Below are 15,690 nucleotides of genomic sequence, written 5' to 3'. Positions count from 1 at the left end.
AAGGAGCTGGCGCTGATACCATGGAATTCTTGAGCAAATGGTAGACCGTATCCTTTAACCCTCTACATTCCATCTTAAACCCTCCTCCTCGCCAGAGTCAAGGAATCTTACCTCTTGTGGTCTGGGTAGGAACTGTTAGAAGAGTATGAAGTTAGGCTAAGTCGATTAGCTACTAAGAATCTATTGATAGTTTATAGCATGCCCAACACTGTGCTAACCTCTGGAGAAAACTTGAATGATGAAGACAGGGTTCCTGTCCTCAGGTTGTGGGGGATAGTATATACAAAATTAGGAGCAGTACATGTCTAATCCATGCTGCTTTGACAGAAATGGTACTTCTCAACACTTAGGCTACGTGCAGTGAAGTGGGCTACTGCCCACATCATGCCCAGGTCCTCTTTTCTGGATGGCACACCTGAGCCCCAGCTGAAGTGGCAGTGGGTAACTCAGAGCCATCTGGGCACACCTTCATCTGGGTAGCTACCTTGACGACCACAAGCCCCTCTGCTAGACAAGACCTCAGCTATGACTGAATGGCCAAGAAATCCAAAATGGGACTAAGCTGAGTGTTCTTGTACTGCAGAGCTTCCCCATGGGATCAACCTGAAGTCATTCTCTCACTGAGACCACATCTGGGCTTAGCTTTTTCCATGGGTCTCTCTGGTTCGCCTCACCTCTCTCCTCCTGAGAACTATTCCCCTGGGAGGTGGATACTCTCACACCTGGCTTGTGAGAAACCTGGTTTAAAACACTATACATCAGAATCATCTGTAGAAGATGTAGAGATATTGTAAAAATATCTCTACCTGGACCTAAACACCTCAACCTACTGAATCAGGATCTACAGATCTTCATGGATGAGGGACAGACAACTGCATGTTTTAAACTCTAATAGCTTTATCTCAGGCATCACTTCTCCCTCAACTTTTTATTTTGGAAATTTCAAACACACAGTAATAATGAAAGAACAATATAATAATAAACACCAACACACTCCCCATCTAGATGTGCTAGTTATTAACATTATTTTCCTCCATTCTCTTCCTTCCTCTTTCCTTCCATACCAAAAATAAGTAAATCATAAACATTATGATACTCCATTCTTTGGAAGACATGTGTCTTCCAAAAATAAAGGCATTCTATATAACCCTTAAAAAGTTAGTATTAATTGGCTAATATCATCATAGTATACAATCCATATTTAAGATGCATCCTCTTTTTTAGGTCGAGGGTTGAGATTTTCTCAACCTGGAAAATAGTATGATCTTAGAAAATGTTTGTAGAATAAATATGTGAATGAGTGGATTTTAATTACCAATTAATTTCCCAGCGAAATTTTGACTCTAAATCTTTAAATATCGTCCTTCCCCTCTTCCATCTGAATGTATTCCAAAAATATGATGTGGTTATCATGAGGCCAGTCACAGTGAAAATGTCTTAGAATGTGCTGACCGTTTCTCTGATTGCTTAAATTGCAGATATAATAGAAGTTCAGAAAAAGGAAAGAGATGTATTCAAGCAGGAAGTAGGATTTGAATGGGACTTCGAAGACTTGGTATTAGAAAAGAGGACAAGGAAGAAGTAGTCGAATAGAAATAAATAAACATATGCAGAGGTACAGAAATGGGAACCGATACGGCTCTTGGTGTGAGGAAGTAACTGCACAGACCCCGCGGACCATGGAGGACTGTCAAGAGAAGTTGCAGGTCACATGGAATAAGAGCGAGAGATTTGCAATTTAAGCAATCAGAGAAACGGTCAGTACATACTAAGACATTTTCATTGTGACTGGCCTCATGATAACCACATCATATTTTTGGAATGCATTCAGATGGAAGAGGGGAGGGACGATGTTTAAAGATTTAGAGTCAAAATTTCGCTGGGAAATTAATTGGTAATTAAAATCCACTCATTCACATATTTATTCTACAAACATTTTCTAAGATCATACTATTTTCCAGGTTATAATCTAAGAACAGGAAAGAGAAGCCTTAAAAAAGGCAAACAAGTTTCCTGCTTTCCCAGAGCTCAGGGTGTGTGTGTGTGTGTGTGTGTGTATGCATGTGTGCAAGTGTGTATGTATGTATGTTGCGTGTCGGATAGGTGGAGGACCAGGAATCATTTGAGAGTCAAATAAGTAAATGAACAAGAAAAGATTAGATTGACAGTGATCTGGTTAAAACAAAAAATAATAATAATAAAATAAAATAAAGCTATTTAATAATGATTCAAATTAGATATTCAGAAAAAGCAGTATATAAAGCACAGTTTGCTGGAGCCGGCCACCCATTCAAAAGAACAGATTGCTAAGATTTCCCCAATTTATGTTGCTGTTTGACATTACACTGGTAGCTTTAAGTAGGCCACAGCAGAATATCTACACGAATTGGCAAAAGCGACAAACCACGGCTTCTTCCAGAGAGCCACCTGTCAGACAATGGCCAGTGAGCCACTGTTTCCACGCCCGAGCCTGCAGGGCATAGAACTAGCAGTGCAAAGATCCAGAAGAGGATATTCTAGGCTCTCAGAGCAAAGGCTCTATAATGCAAAATAAGCCTGGTGTATTCGAAGAACACAAAGAAGGCTGAAGTTTGGTGACCCTGGGGAGACAGAGGAGCATGGGATGGGGTTGGAGATTGGCAGGAGCTGAATCACTTGGGACCATGTGGGCCTGTCATGACATTGGGGCTTTTATTTTGAATGTGACGGGGAGTCACTGGAGGATCTTAAGCATAAGGATAGCATAATTTGAAATATGTTTTTAAAAGATCACCTTGGTTGTTAGAGAATGGTTGGGAGGAAGGGAAGAGTGACAGCAAAGAACTCAGCCAGGAGTTTAGTGCTTACAAAGCAATGAGTGTGCAAAGTCATTGGCTGCAGCGTGGTGTCATGGCAAAATACTGGAACCAGCCTAATTGTCCATTAACAGCAGACTAAGTAAATTCATAATGGTCTTTCCAAGTCAAGAGTTGTTTAAAGAGAAAAAGACCCTTTTTTCTTAAGATTAACAAAATACCTTTAAGATATATTATTAAATGAAGAAGAAGTTGATTGTAAAGGATGCTGCTCCTTTGTGTAAAATAGGGGACAGGGTACAAATGAGGTCTTGGTGGGATTTGCATGTATATACACTGCAAAATATCTAAAAGTGGTTACAAGAAGCTAATGGGTCAAGGAATATTCAATTGTCATTTTTGGAATTCAAAATGATTTTAAAAAATTAACTATTGCACATGATTTGGTCTACAGGTTGTTATTTATTCTTGTTGTTGTTTTATTTGAGATTTGTTATAGGGGAGCAAATGGATGCTGTACAGTACTGTGAGGTACACTTCTTAGTGTATGCCCTTTATGCTTTATTAAACCATGAAAAAATGATCTTTTATTCCCTATTTTAAAATGAGGTAGATAAGTGATTGATAGATGACAGAGTGAGGGAGAGATGAGAGGTTCATGCAAAAGTCCAATAAAAGTTTATGGGAGCTGGGGCTAGCATGGTAGCAGCAGAGATGAAGAAAAGACAGATCTGGGATATAATTTCAAGGTAGGGTTGATAGGACTCCTTGTTAGATTTATGTTTGGGATGATGCAATTAAGAAAGCAAGAGGAAGCAAGGAGACATCCTCACTTAAGCAATTAAATGTAGTTGCTCCAGCAACTAAATCAGTGGTGCTGTCATGTAGGAAGACTGGAAAGATGGAGGGAGCAGGTCTGGTGGGGAAGGGAGTTGCTGAGAAATGTTCCATGGGAGAGCACTGTAAACCCTCAAGTGGGTGCGCCAATTAGGAACAGAGTCAGAAATATCTGGGGTTCCGGAGAAAGACTAGGGCTTTGAGCTCTTAAGTCAAGAATGATCTCAACTGTCAGAAGGGAGAGGAGGGTATTTTCCAAAGGAATTCTGCGAACTTCAAAGCTCTTTCTCTTCCCATTGTCCGGGAACATCACAGAGGTCTGCACAATAGGTAAATCAAACCAAATGTCAGGGTGAAATGAGTAAACCAATAAAATCTGATCAGGTGTCCCCACATGTAAACGCCCAGGTGCCTACATATGACATGGTATTCCATCCATGTGTGCTCGCAGACATCACCTAGGAAGTCGGGAGGAGAGGTTTCAAGGGTGACACCATCCCTGGGGGCCAGTCCAGGCTCTACAGTGGCTGAAGGACTGAGGGTAGTTTCCTCAGTGTCAAATGCTGCACGTCTTCCCACCAGTTCAGTGGGAAGTGCGGAGGCACAAAGTAAGTTCAAACAGGGGCAAAATCAAAATGTTTCTATTTCCCCCCCTCAAACTAGCTAATCCTACTGTAAAAAATAACTCAAAGAGAAATAGAACTCAGTGGTAGGAGAAGGCAATAAACTGACCCGGTCATATGTGGGACTGGGGATAAAAGAGTAAGTGACAAAAACAAGATAAATGGAAACATGATCAAAATAAAAACTTTTGAGAGAGCTAATGATTGGGATTCTCGGCCGAGGATTCGGGCTCAGTACCCAGCAGGGTTTGAAGTGAGCTTGGCAGTGGGGAATGGAGCAGAGTCTCTGTAGGTTTGCAGAAGAAGCATGAAAACGTAGGCTCTGAACACAACCGCACACACTTATCTTCAGAGAAGACGGTCCCCAGGCGCTTCTGGCGAGTGCCGAGCTGTTAGCCTTGCATCCTCTCTCAATTCTAAAAATGGATAATTAAATTCTATTGCTCTAATGAAATTCCCCCTGTCGTTTACACTGCAGAGTGTGCGTGGAGCCTTCCGGGAGACTGAAGGGAGCCCAGCGTAAGCAGGAGATCATCTACGCAGCACAGAGCAAAATAGAGATGAGTCATTAGCTAATGAGGGTGAGCCCTGGGGGGGACTCCAGTGAGAAATTCAAGACTGAAACTGGACAAGATTAGATCAAAACCTCTTATGTTCTTTAGGTGCGGGGCTGTCCCCACTGAACAAAATCCAGGTAATTGCTACGGGTGCACTTAGTTTGGTGTTACAAACATCTGGGTCTTTGCTAGCCCTGGAGAGAAATACACAGAAACTAGCAGGCTAACGGGTCTCTTGTCTCCTTGGAAATTTTCCAGAAAAAGAGGATGTGACCGTATATAGAGCATACATTGTTCTTATACTCACTACTGCTATTATTGGATCCGTGACTGACAAGGAAGGAAGATGGTATGAAATGTATGCAAAATTTTAAGTATACATATATTTATGAATATACATTTGAGGGTTCTTGTGGAAAACCAAAAGCTCGGCACAGTGAAGATTCTTACAGAAACATTTTAAAAATAAGAACTCATATTTCCTCTTTGAGTGTGAGATCATGAGGCCCTCGAGATCACTGTGGTGCTCTGAGGTTGGCCTGCTGCAGTCAGTGAAATAGCATAGGCCCAGGAGAGCCTGTTTTTATCATCTGTGTTAGGTTCTTATTCCCTTTTTAACAGGGGGAACTTGCTACTGACCCTTACAGGGAGTTCATTAAAAAACAAAATAAAATACACACACACACACACGTGCACACACACACACAAATGCACACACACACATAAATCTTCAGGATCCAAAGAGATACCAAAAAATGTACATTGATATTATAACTTAAGACAGGAGCAACGGGATAAGTGGGGGAGGAATGAATTAAGGGAGCCATCGTGACAGTGAAATGCATTATTACCTAGTTATTCATGCACTCTTGGCTTTTCAGGTGATGAACTTTTCACACCAGAAGTGGGGAAATTAATCAACTTTTCCTCCCTGTATGTCTTCTTGTGTCTTCTCTACTGTCTCATCTAATTGTTTTGCACTCAATATGGACATTGTTCTCATTTCAACTTTCTCTGCAAAGCTCAGGTGCCCTTACCTGACCCTGAAACACATTCTCACCCCTTCCAGTGTCACGTGTCTCTAGTTTTGGCAGCAGTTCCTCCAGCAGACATGAATGGAAGTTCCTTGGCTTCTTTTGTGAGAGTCGTGAGATCCCGGAGCCTCGCCTCTTGCTCAGGAACGATCACACGAACAGAAACTTCTCAGTTTCCCTTGCTGCATTTAACAAACTCCTCGCCTCGCCTCTCTCCCAGTCACCCAGGAGAACCATGAAGGCTTTCAAAGGTGTTGGTGACCCCTAGGACTGGCCTTTATGAATGCCCTGAACACTGTCCAACGGCACCTGTAAGGTAATGACCTCGCTGCAAAATATACCACAAATTTTGTCTAAATGATTAACAAAAAAGAAAGAGGGTGGAGAAGTCTTTTGGATGTATCCCATTTCTGAATACCTCCTGATATAGAGGCTAAACTCCTGCAAGGCTAAATAAATTTTGTCATTATTGTCCAGAGCTTTCACATTCTGTAAGGAAGCTCCTCTCTCCTGTGATACAACCCATATACATGCCTTCAGAATCATCCTGGGAATTTAAGACCTTCTGAACACCAAACTAACGAAGGCCCTGGACGTCAACTCTCAGGTTTAAAACCGTTTATTTGAGCCAGTGTTGACTTCACTCCTATGTGACAAATTTACAAAGGAAGAGACGCAGCTGGGCACATGAAATATAAGATGATTCTATGTCTTAAGTATTTAAAGCCTATTACCAAAATAGGTGTGCAATGTTGCCGTTATAAATATCATGCTTAACACCTTTTGATTCTTTTTACTCTGAAGTGTCCAACCTATTATGGAACAAAGAAAGGCCGTCTTTTAAATCTCGCTCACTTTGGCTTCTTAGGAGATGGATGGGCCCCCTCTGAAGCCCAGCTTCACATAAAAGCATGGCAGTACACGGCCGTAAATCTGTTTTACATCAGCTTTTATGTGAGCCACGTCTGGGCCGGGCTTCATTATCCCCTTTTTTGTTTTGTTTTGGTATTTTAGACTGGGAAAAAAAAAAATAGTAGTCTCCAGCAATTCAGATGATTTGCTTTGTAAATAACACGAATGCACTTGCCCTTAGAGAAAACCCCTGGACACATGGAGCCTGTGGTCTCTGTTCTGGTATGACATGATGAGCCGTCAGCTTATGGAGGGGCCTTCCTGGGCCATCCCTGGGTCTCTGGACCTTACCAACTTGCTCTGGTGGAGCCATGGCTGGCCTTAACTCGTCACGGGCAGGCCCCCAAAATGCCGTGTGGATACCGGGGGAAATCAGTACATGTCAATGTCTTGAATCTATCACGTGGTCTCTACAGAAATGCTCTAAAAACTTGGAGTTTTATTTTAACTTTCGAAGCTGTAGGAAGTTGGGATTCTCTGATACGATCACATGTGTACTTCCCGAGCTGTGCCTATTCAAATGCAGCCTTTTAACCACTGGCTAAAGGATCTGAATTATATTTTAATCAACACAAATTTAATTAGAATTAAGGGTGGTGTAGTGGAAAGAACTGTGGAATGAGAGGAGAGGTAGGTTCATTGGCTGTGTGATTTGGGCAGGTCAGTTTCTCTAAGCTGTTGCTTCCTTATTCCTAAATGAGAAGCTATTACCAGATAATCTGAGAGGTTTTGTCTGATTCTTTCTGGTTCTCTGGGACTGTGGTTTTATGATCACTGGGTGCCTATCACAGAGGAGAGAAACCACTAATCCTCCACTGGTTTGTATCTGGCTTAGGGTAATAGAGCTTGGATCCCTGACAACTGAGTCCAGAAAATATTTTGTTTCTCAGAGAGCTGTCCTATTGAGGAGAAAAATTTGGATGACTTAAAAATAAACTGGAGGGGCACCTGGGTGGCTCAGTGGGTTAAAGCCTCTGCCTTCGGTTCAGGTCATGATCCCAGGGTCCTGGGATCGAGCCCCGCATCGGGCTCTCTGCTCAGCAGGGAGCCTGCTTCCTCCTCTCTCTGCCTACTTGTGATCTGTCAAATAAATAAATAAAAATCTTAAAATAAGTAAATAAATAAATAAACTGGATCTGAGGACCTTTTTCCCACCAATAATGTAATGTCTTAAAGTACTCTGCTAGGATTAAAATGGTGGACTAGACTAAACTCATTTGCTTCCAGTTTCTTCTAAAAAAAAATTGAAATATAAGTACAGAAGTGTAAAAAGGAATAAAATATTACTAATATTAATAGCTATGAGAAGGGGGCTTGGATATGGGGGTGTCATTAACAAGAAGGCATTTTAAGGCATTTCATGGAGATGGAAAGCAGACCTGAATAATGAAGCAAGTACAAAAGGCTACCACCTACAAGCAGCAAGAGGTGAGGTGGGTTCCATCCCCCCCCCCCCCAATGGAACCCTGTGAGTTTGAGCTTGGAAAGAGCAGACATACTGAAGAGAATGAAAAGTCAAACTGAAAACAAAGAAGGATAAGAAATGAACACTTTGTGGAAAGTTAAGTCTTTTATTTTTTTTATTTTTATTTTTTAGCAGTTCTTTTTTTTTTTTTAAAGATTTTATTTATTTATTTGACAGAGATCACAAGTAGGCAGAGAGGCAGGCAGAGAGAGAGAGGAGGAAGCAGGCTCCCTGCTGAGCAGAGAGCCCATGCAGGACTAGATCCCAGGACCCTGAGATCATGACCTGAGCTGAAGGCAGCGGCTTAACCCACTGAGCCACCCAGGTGCCCCAAGTTAAAAGTCTTTTAGTTAAGCATATTGGTAATCTCTTGTGGTTCTGCCTCTTACTGCCCAGAGCCCACAGTCAGAATTCCCAATTATTTTCTTATGTAAATAAGGGTTGCTTGGGATAGGGGAACCAGAAGCAGGAAAGACAAAAGCTCAGATTAAAAAAACAAACAAAACAAAAAACTAAAACAGGAAAACAAAACAAAATAAGACAAAAAACCCTGCAAGGAAAAGACATGATTTTGAAACCAGTAAAGAACTTTCTTCATCATCACCATCATCACATCATCATTGCTGACAGACTTGACAAAATACTTTCTCCATTATGAAAAAGGGAATGATTGGTGTATAAGAATGGGCTCACAAATATTAGAAATACAATTGACAAAATTTTAAGTGCTATAACTAGAAAATGAAATTAAGAGAATAACCCACATATAAAACAAAAAGTCAAAGACAAAGGAATTAGAGGGAAAGCTAAGAAGTAACAAGGAGCAATTCAAAAGATCTAACACCAGCTAAAGTGAACCTTAGAGAGAGAAAATGGAATAACTGAAAAAGACAATCATTGACAAAACAATAGGTGAGAATTTCTAGAGCTGAAAAATAATGAATTATTAGATAAAAAGAAAAAGGTTTACATCTCCATATATTTCATTGATAAAGAGAGGATTCTAAAAGCTTCCAGAGGAACAAAATAAAGTTGCCTACACGGGTATGAGAATCATACATCACACATTCCATCCTACTTCCAGTTAGCAACCGACATGTAGGAAGATCCTATAGCAATGTTTATGATGTACAAGGGAATATATTTTTTTTATTTTTTAAATATTAATAAATATTTATTATTTGTATATGTATTATTTCCTTCAGGGGTACAGGTTTGTGAATCATCAGTCTTACACAATTCACAGCCCTCACCATAGCACACACCCTCCCCAATGTCCATCACCCAGCCACCCTATCCCTACCTCATCAGCCCCCAGCAACCCTTAGTTTGTTTCCTGAAATTAAGAGTCTCTTACACTTGTCTCCCTCCCCAGTTCCATCTTATTTCATTTTTTCCCTCCCTTCACCCCATGACCCACTGCCTTACCTCTCAAATTCCACATATCAGAGAGATCATATGATAATTGTCTTTCTCTGATTGACTTGTTTCGCTTAGCATAATACCCTCTAGCTCCATCCATGTCATTGCAAATGGCAAGATTTCAGAGTTTTTTGATAGCTGCATAGAGTCCATTATGTGTGTGTGTGTGTGTGTGTGTATAAAATCACATCTTCTTTATCCACTCATCTGTTGATGGACGTCTAGGTTATTTCCATAGTTTGGCTATTATGGACATTGTTACTATAAACATTCGGGTGCACATGCCCTTTTGGATCACTACATTTGTACCTTGAGGGTAAATACCCAGTAGTGTGATTGCTGGGTTGTAGGGTAGCTCTATTTTCAGCTTTTTGAGGGAATAAAATTTTAAGTCAGAGTGCTTACCTGGACAAGTATCCAATTGTAAGGGTAGAAACTCACTTTTAAAACATAGGAGCTAAAAAACTGCTTCTAAACCACCTTTGTTGGGGAAAATTGTTTGAGAATGTACTGCATAATCCCAGAAGAGGCAAAGGTGATCCAAGAAACGGGATTTCATTTAAGAGAGCAGCAGACGACATTTCATGACAGCTGCTATATGTGAAGCCTAAAAAGCCACCCACAGAGACTGAAGTAGAATGGATCGCCAAGATGGAGATGAACAGGAAACAATGGAGCGTTCTGGGGATAGAAGGAGTAATTGAGAGTTTGAAAAACATTTAAAGCCACAACAAAGGCAATGGTACAAGAGAAAGGTAATTATTCCTCACAAAAATATATTGTATCAGAAATTCATGTTCTAAATAAGAAGCAATGTAAAATGAGGCATGATTCTAGGCAAATGATAGGGTGTGAGAAAAGAGAATCTATTTGACTTTGAATCAAGGCATCGTCTCATCGAGAGGACACCTGTAGAGAAGGAAATGTAATCTCAGCCCTCTCCTTGGCCAGAGATTGAATAATATTTTTCACCGTCACAATAATGTAAATGCTATTTATTAGTTCTCAACTTTTAAAGAAAACCTGTGTATGTTTGTGGGGGGCTGAGACAGAAGTCTTATTTGTGCTGCAGACCGAATATAAACAATGTATCAGCCTTGTCAATGAGAGAGAAAGGAGCATGATACAGAAGTGGAAGTAAAGAAAGAATAAAAAGTTAAGGTATGAATGCCCTTCTTTTAATCAGAGAATATTTAAAAAACTACTGTCAAAAGCAATGTTGTAAAAATAAGGATTTAAGTATATTTAGATAATTTTGAATATAACCAAATGGGATAATTTTTGAAAATAATAATAAAATTTTAAATATTAACAGGACGTGTGTGAGAAAGAGAAGAAATTTTCATCATCCATGTAAGAAGTAATTTAATATTGACTAAAATTGATAAATCAAGAAGTCCATTTTAAGCTTACTTCTTAGGTTAGAGCATGGTCTCAAACTTGGCTTCAGACAACCATCGCTGATGTCTGGGCCCCGCCTGAGAGATTCTGATATCATTCCTGGGAGTGATGCTGGAATGTTGAGATGTTATGTTTGTTTGTTTTTTAATTAATTTATTTATTTTCAGAAAAAACAGTATTCATTATTTTTTCACCACACCCGGTGCTCCATGCAATCCGTGCCCTCTATAATACCCACCACCTGGTACCCCAACCTCCCACCCCCCCCGCCACTTCAAACCCCTCAGATTGTTTTACAGAGTCCATAGTCTCTCATGGTTCACCTCTCCTTCCAACTTCCCCCTACTCCCTTCTCCTCTCTAACTCCCCATGTCATCCATGCTATTTGTTATGCTCCACAAATAAGTGAAACCATATGATAATTGACTCTCTCTGCTGGACTTATTTCACTCAGCATAATCTCCTCCAGTCCCATCCATGTTGATACAAAAGTTGGGTATTCTGTCCTTTCTGATGGAGGCATAATACTCCATAGTGTATATGGACCACATCTTCCTTATCCATTCGTCCGTTGAAGGGCATCTTGGTTCTTTCCATAGTTTGGCAACTGTGGTCATTGCTGCTATAAACATTGGGGTACAGATGGCCCTTCTTTTCACGACATCTGTATCTTTGGGGTAAATACCCAGTAGTGCAATGGCAGGGTCATAGGGAAGTTCTATTTTTAGTTTCTTGAGGAATCTCCACACTCTACTCCAAAGAGGCTGCACCAACTTGCATTCCCACCAACAATGGAAGAGGGTGCCCCTTTCTCTGCATCCTCTCCAACACATGCTGTTTCCTGTCTTGTTAATTTTGGCCATTCTAACTGGTGTAAGGTGATATCTCAATGTAGTTTTAATTTGAATCTCCCTGAGGGCTAGTGATGATGAACATTTTTTCATGTGTCTGATAGCCATTTGTATGTCTTCATTGGAGAAGTGTCTGTTCATATCTTCTGCCCATTTTTTGATATGTTTGCCTGTTTCATGTGTGTTGAGTTTGAGGAGTTCATTATAGACCCTAGATATCAACCTTTTGTCTGTACTGTCATTTGCAAATATCTTCTTCCATTCCGTGGGTTGCCTCTTTGTTTTTTTGCCTGTTTCCTTTGCTGTGCAGAAGCTTTTGATTTTGATAAAGTTCCAAAAGTTTATTTTCGCTTTTGTTTCCTTTGCCTTTGGAGACATATCTTGAAAGAAGTTGCTGTGGCTGATATTGAAGAGATTACTGCTTATGTTCTCCTCTAGGATTCTGATGGATTCCTGTCTCACGCTGAGGTCTTTTATCCATTTTGAGTTTATCTCTGTGTACGGTGTAAGAGAATGGTCGAGTTTCATTCTTCTACTTATAGCTGTCCAGTTTTCCCAGCACCATTTATTGAAGAGACTGTGTTTTTTCCACTGTATATTTTTTCCCATTTTGTCGAAGATTAATTGACCATAGAGTTGAGGGTCCATATCTGGGCTCTCTACTCTGTTCCACTGGTCTATGGGTCTGTTTTTATGCCAGTACCCTGCTGTCTTGGTGAGCACAGCTTTGTAATGGTGAGATGTTTTTAAGTTCCAGGGGTGGGGGGTGGGGAAGGAAGTTCAGCGTAGGCTGAGCCCCTTCTCTGGAGGGCCTTGAATAGGACTGCAAGTAGAGGGAGTGGGGAGGGGGCCAGCAACAGTTTATCTGCACCATTAGCTTCTCTCACTATTGGATTTATTACCATGTGTGTATACTAACTTAATAGGAATTGAATTTACAACTTTAAAAGTGGATTTGATAACAGGGGGCATCACTGAGTTACAGAATCCAGGTGAGTCGTGGCTCAGGGCATTGTAGCCTCCAGGGCCTGGGGTTGAAGAGTCCTTGGGTGTCCTCTCATCCTTCCTCCTTCCTTTAGCGAAGAGGATACTGGGGCCCAGAGAGGTTGAGTCATGGGCTGCCTGCCTCAGGTTACTAAATTAGAAATGGAGCCAGAGCTCCTAGGGGCCAGCGGACATCTCTCTTCTGTCTCTCCCAAGATTTAACCATCCTCTCCCTTTCCTTCCTCTAGTCCTGCCATTCCTCTTCCCCTGCAAAAGGGCTCTTTGTGTCCTACCTTCATCTTCCCGTTTTCCTGACACCCTCCTCTTAATGGCACTGTAAAAAAAAAAAAAAAAAAAAAAAAAAAAAAACAAGGAAAACACCCACAAAATAGAAGGCATGTCTTAGGGATCACAGTTCAGTCTTACTGAATTGGAATGTGTTTTCTCCTCGTTAGTATGGATATGCTTCATCTGCATTAGGCCACCTTCCCTTTCAAAATAAACTAAACTGTCTTGCATTTTACTTCTACGTGGCCTTCAGCTACCCTTCACAGGCTTCAGCGAGCCTCCGTGGAGAAATGGTTCTTCATCCTGACTGCAAAGACATCTCCTCTTCAGAGAAGGAAGATGCAGTGAGGGGCCACCTGATGTTATACATCACAATATGGAGAAGCTGATTTTACTTTTTCTCCTGGCTGTTTTTGGCTCTGTGCTGCTCCTTTTCACTTAGATCAGTGTGAAGGACATGTAGATCTCCATTGTTCTCCCCACAGCAACGGAGATATATGGCAGGGCCAGAGACAGAGGTAGGAGATTTATAGACCCCATGAGATCCCAATTAATACAAGCCAGTGTGACTTTTCCCCACCTGCCACTTCCGAGGACCCTACACATGTAGCCACATCCTCTCATAAAAAGAGCATGTTGACAGTAGAAATAAACTATCAGTAATGGTGTTCAAAAAATGCTTTATATGCATTCCTGAGCCATAATCTGTATTTAAACTCCAGCTTTTTAGTATAATTTTAGTCTTAGAACTTAACATTTTTACTGCTTTTTTTCTCCAAATAATCAATATTGATTTTACTGTATCTGTTATTATCCTGACATGAAGATTTATTTTCTTGCTTTGCTTTGCATGAGATGATAGTTTATAGAATGAGCATTTATTCCATTCTTTCAGGAAAGCTCCTGGGATAATTATCTTGCCCCATTGGCAAATCTTTCAGCCTATATTGTATTGAAAAATAGGGCGCCTGGGTGGCTCAGTGGGTTAAGCCGCTGCCTTCGGCTCAGGTCATGATCTCAGGGTCCTGGGATCGAGTCCCGCATCGGGCTCTCTGCTCAGCAGGGAGCCTGCTTCCGTCTCTCTCTCTCTGCCTGCCTCTCCGACTACTTGTGATTTCTCTCTGTCAAATAAATAAATAAAATCTTTAAAAAAAAAAAAAAAAAAAAAAAAGAAAAATAATAATTGGCTTTGCCCCCTCATCGGGTTCGAACAGCTTTATTATGATTATGTTTGCTGGTAGATTTGGAAACTGTTAAGGACTCAGAAAGCTGAATCCTTTTAAGTGAGGTCACTACTCCAAGGTTTTCTGGACCCTATTTGCAGTGAACAGTACAAAGTACACTAACGTTCCACTTCTCCGCTCCAGAAAACTACCTTTGACCCAGATGTGCAGCATCTTGGGTGGTGGTCATAAGAAGTGAGCAGGGACTGATCACTTGGTGCAAGTTAATGCTTGCACCAAGGAAAATGATCTTTATATTCACATGCTCACTGTGACCTGTGCACTGAAATATTTCACAAGGAGGCTAAACTTCAAAAGGAGCTGCAAGGTATAGTGGAGAAATGGGAAATCGGTGAGCCTGGGACCTAATCTTTACTAGCTGTGTGGTCCTAAACCAATTACCTAACCTCTCTGAGCCTCCAAGTCTTAACTTAGAACAGTAGCAGAGGACTATGCCTATTGTTTGGTCTTGTGCATTAAATAAATAACATTTTGTACAGTGGTTCATAAGTGTAGCTATATACCAATAACATATGTTTATATGATTTCAAAATGAAGACGTTTACGCAAAATGTCCAGAGGGAACACAGTTTCAGGGAGATTCACCTATTCATTCCTTCCTTAATTTGTTCACTCAACAAATATTTATTTAACCTGCTTTGTGCATCAGGCTTTGTGCTAGGTGTAAGAATTCCAGGAGGGGATAAAACACTATCCTGCTCATGGGTCTTCCAGTTGGTTGCAAACACAGACATTGTTCCATTAGTCCCACAAACAAATGAAATGTCGGCTGTGATGAGGTCTAGGAGAACAGGTATGAGGAGCTGTGAAAGCTTATCTTCGGGCTGGAACCCTAGGAGGTGGCACTTGAGCAGAGGATTGAAGGAGGAGGAAAGGTAGCTACTTGCTAAGATAGAAGGAAAAGCATTCAAGGCCAAGGGAACAGCAGGTACACCAGCCACAGGGCGCGAAGGTCCTCCACCAGCGGGCACCGGAACTGAAGAAGGTGTCTCTGCCAGGGGCGTGGAACAGTGGTCAGAACAAAGGAAGCCCGCGGCAATTCTAGGAAGGCCCAACGAGTAGGGTAAATTGTCATGTTTGGTCTGGGTAATAGGTTTGTGTGGACTGTTTGGGTTTTCTTCTTCACCATTTCTGTGCTTTAAAGCAAAAGACTGTTAAATAGCCGCAGGAGGTAAAGATGGAAACGAGAGGACACGTGGCAAGGAGTGGCCGGTTGCAGGCAGAGCGTGAACTGTGGGCTGAGGAGAGGAGTCCAGTCGCTGTGGCGCAGGCTGGGC

The sequence above is a fragment of the Mustela lutreola genome, chromosome 1, assembly GCF_030435805.1.
Source record: "Mustela lutreola isolate mMusLut2 chromosome 1, mMusLut2.pri, whole genome shotgun sequence".
In the NCBI taxonomy this organism is placed as follows: Eukaryota; Metazoa; Chordata; class Mammalia; order Carnivora; family Mustelidae; genus Mustela; species Mustela lutreola.
Note: the sequence above shows the minus strand (reverse complement) of the source record.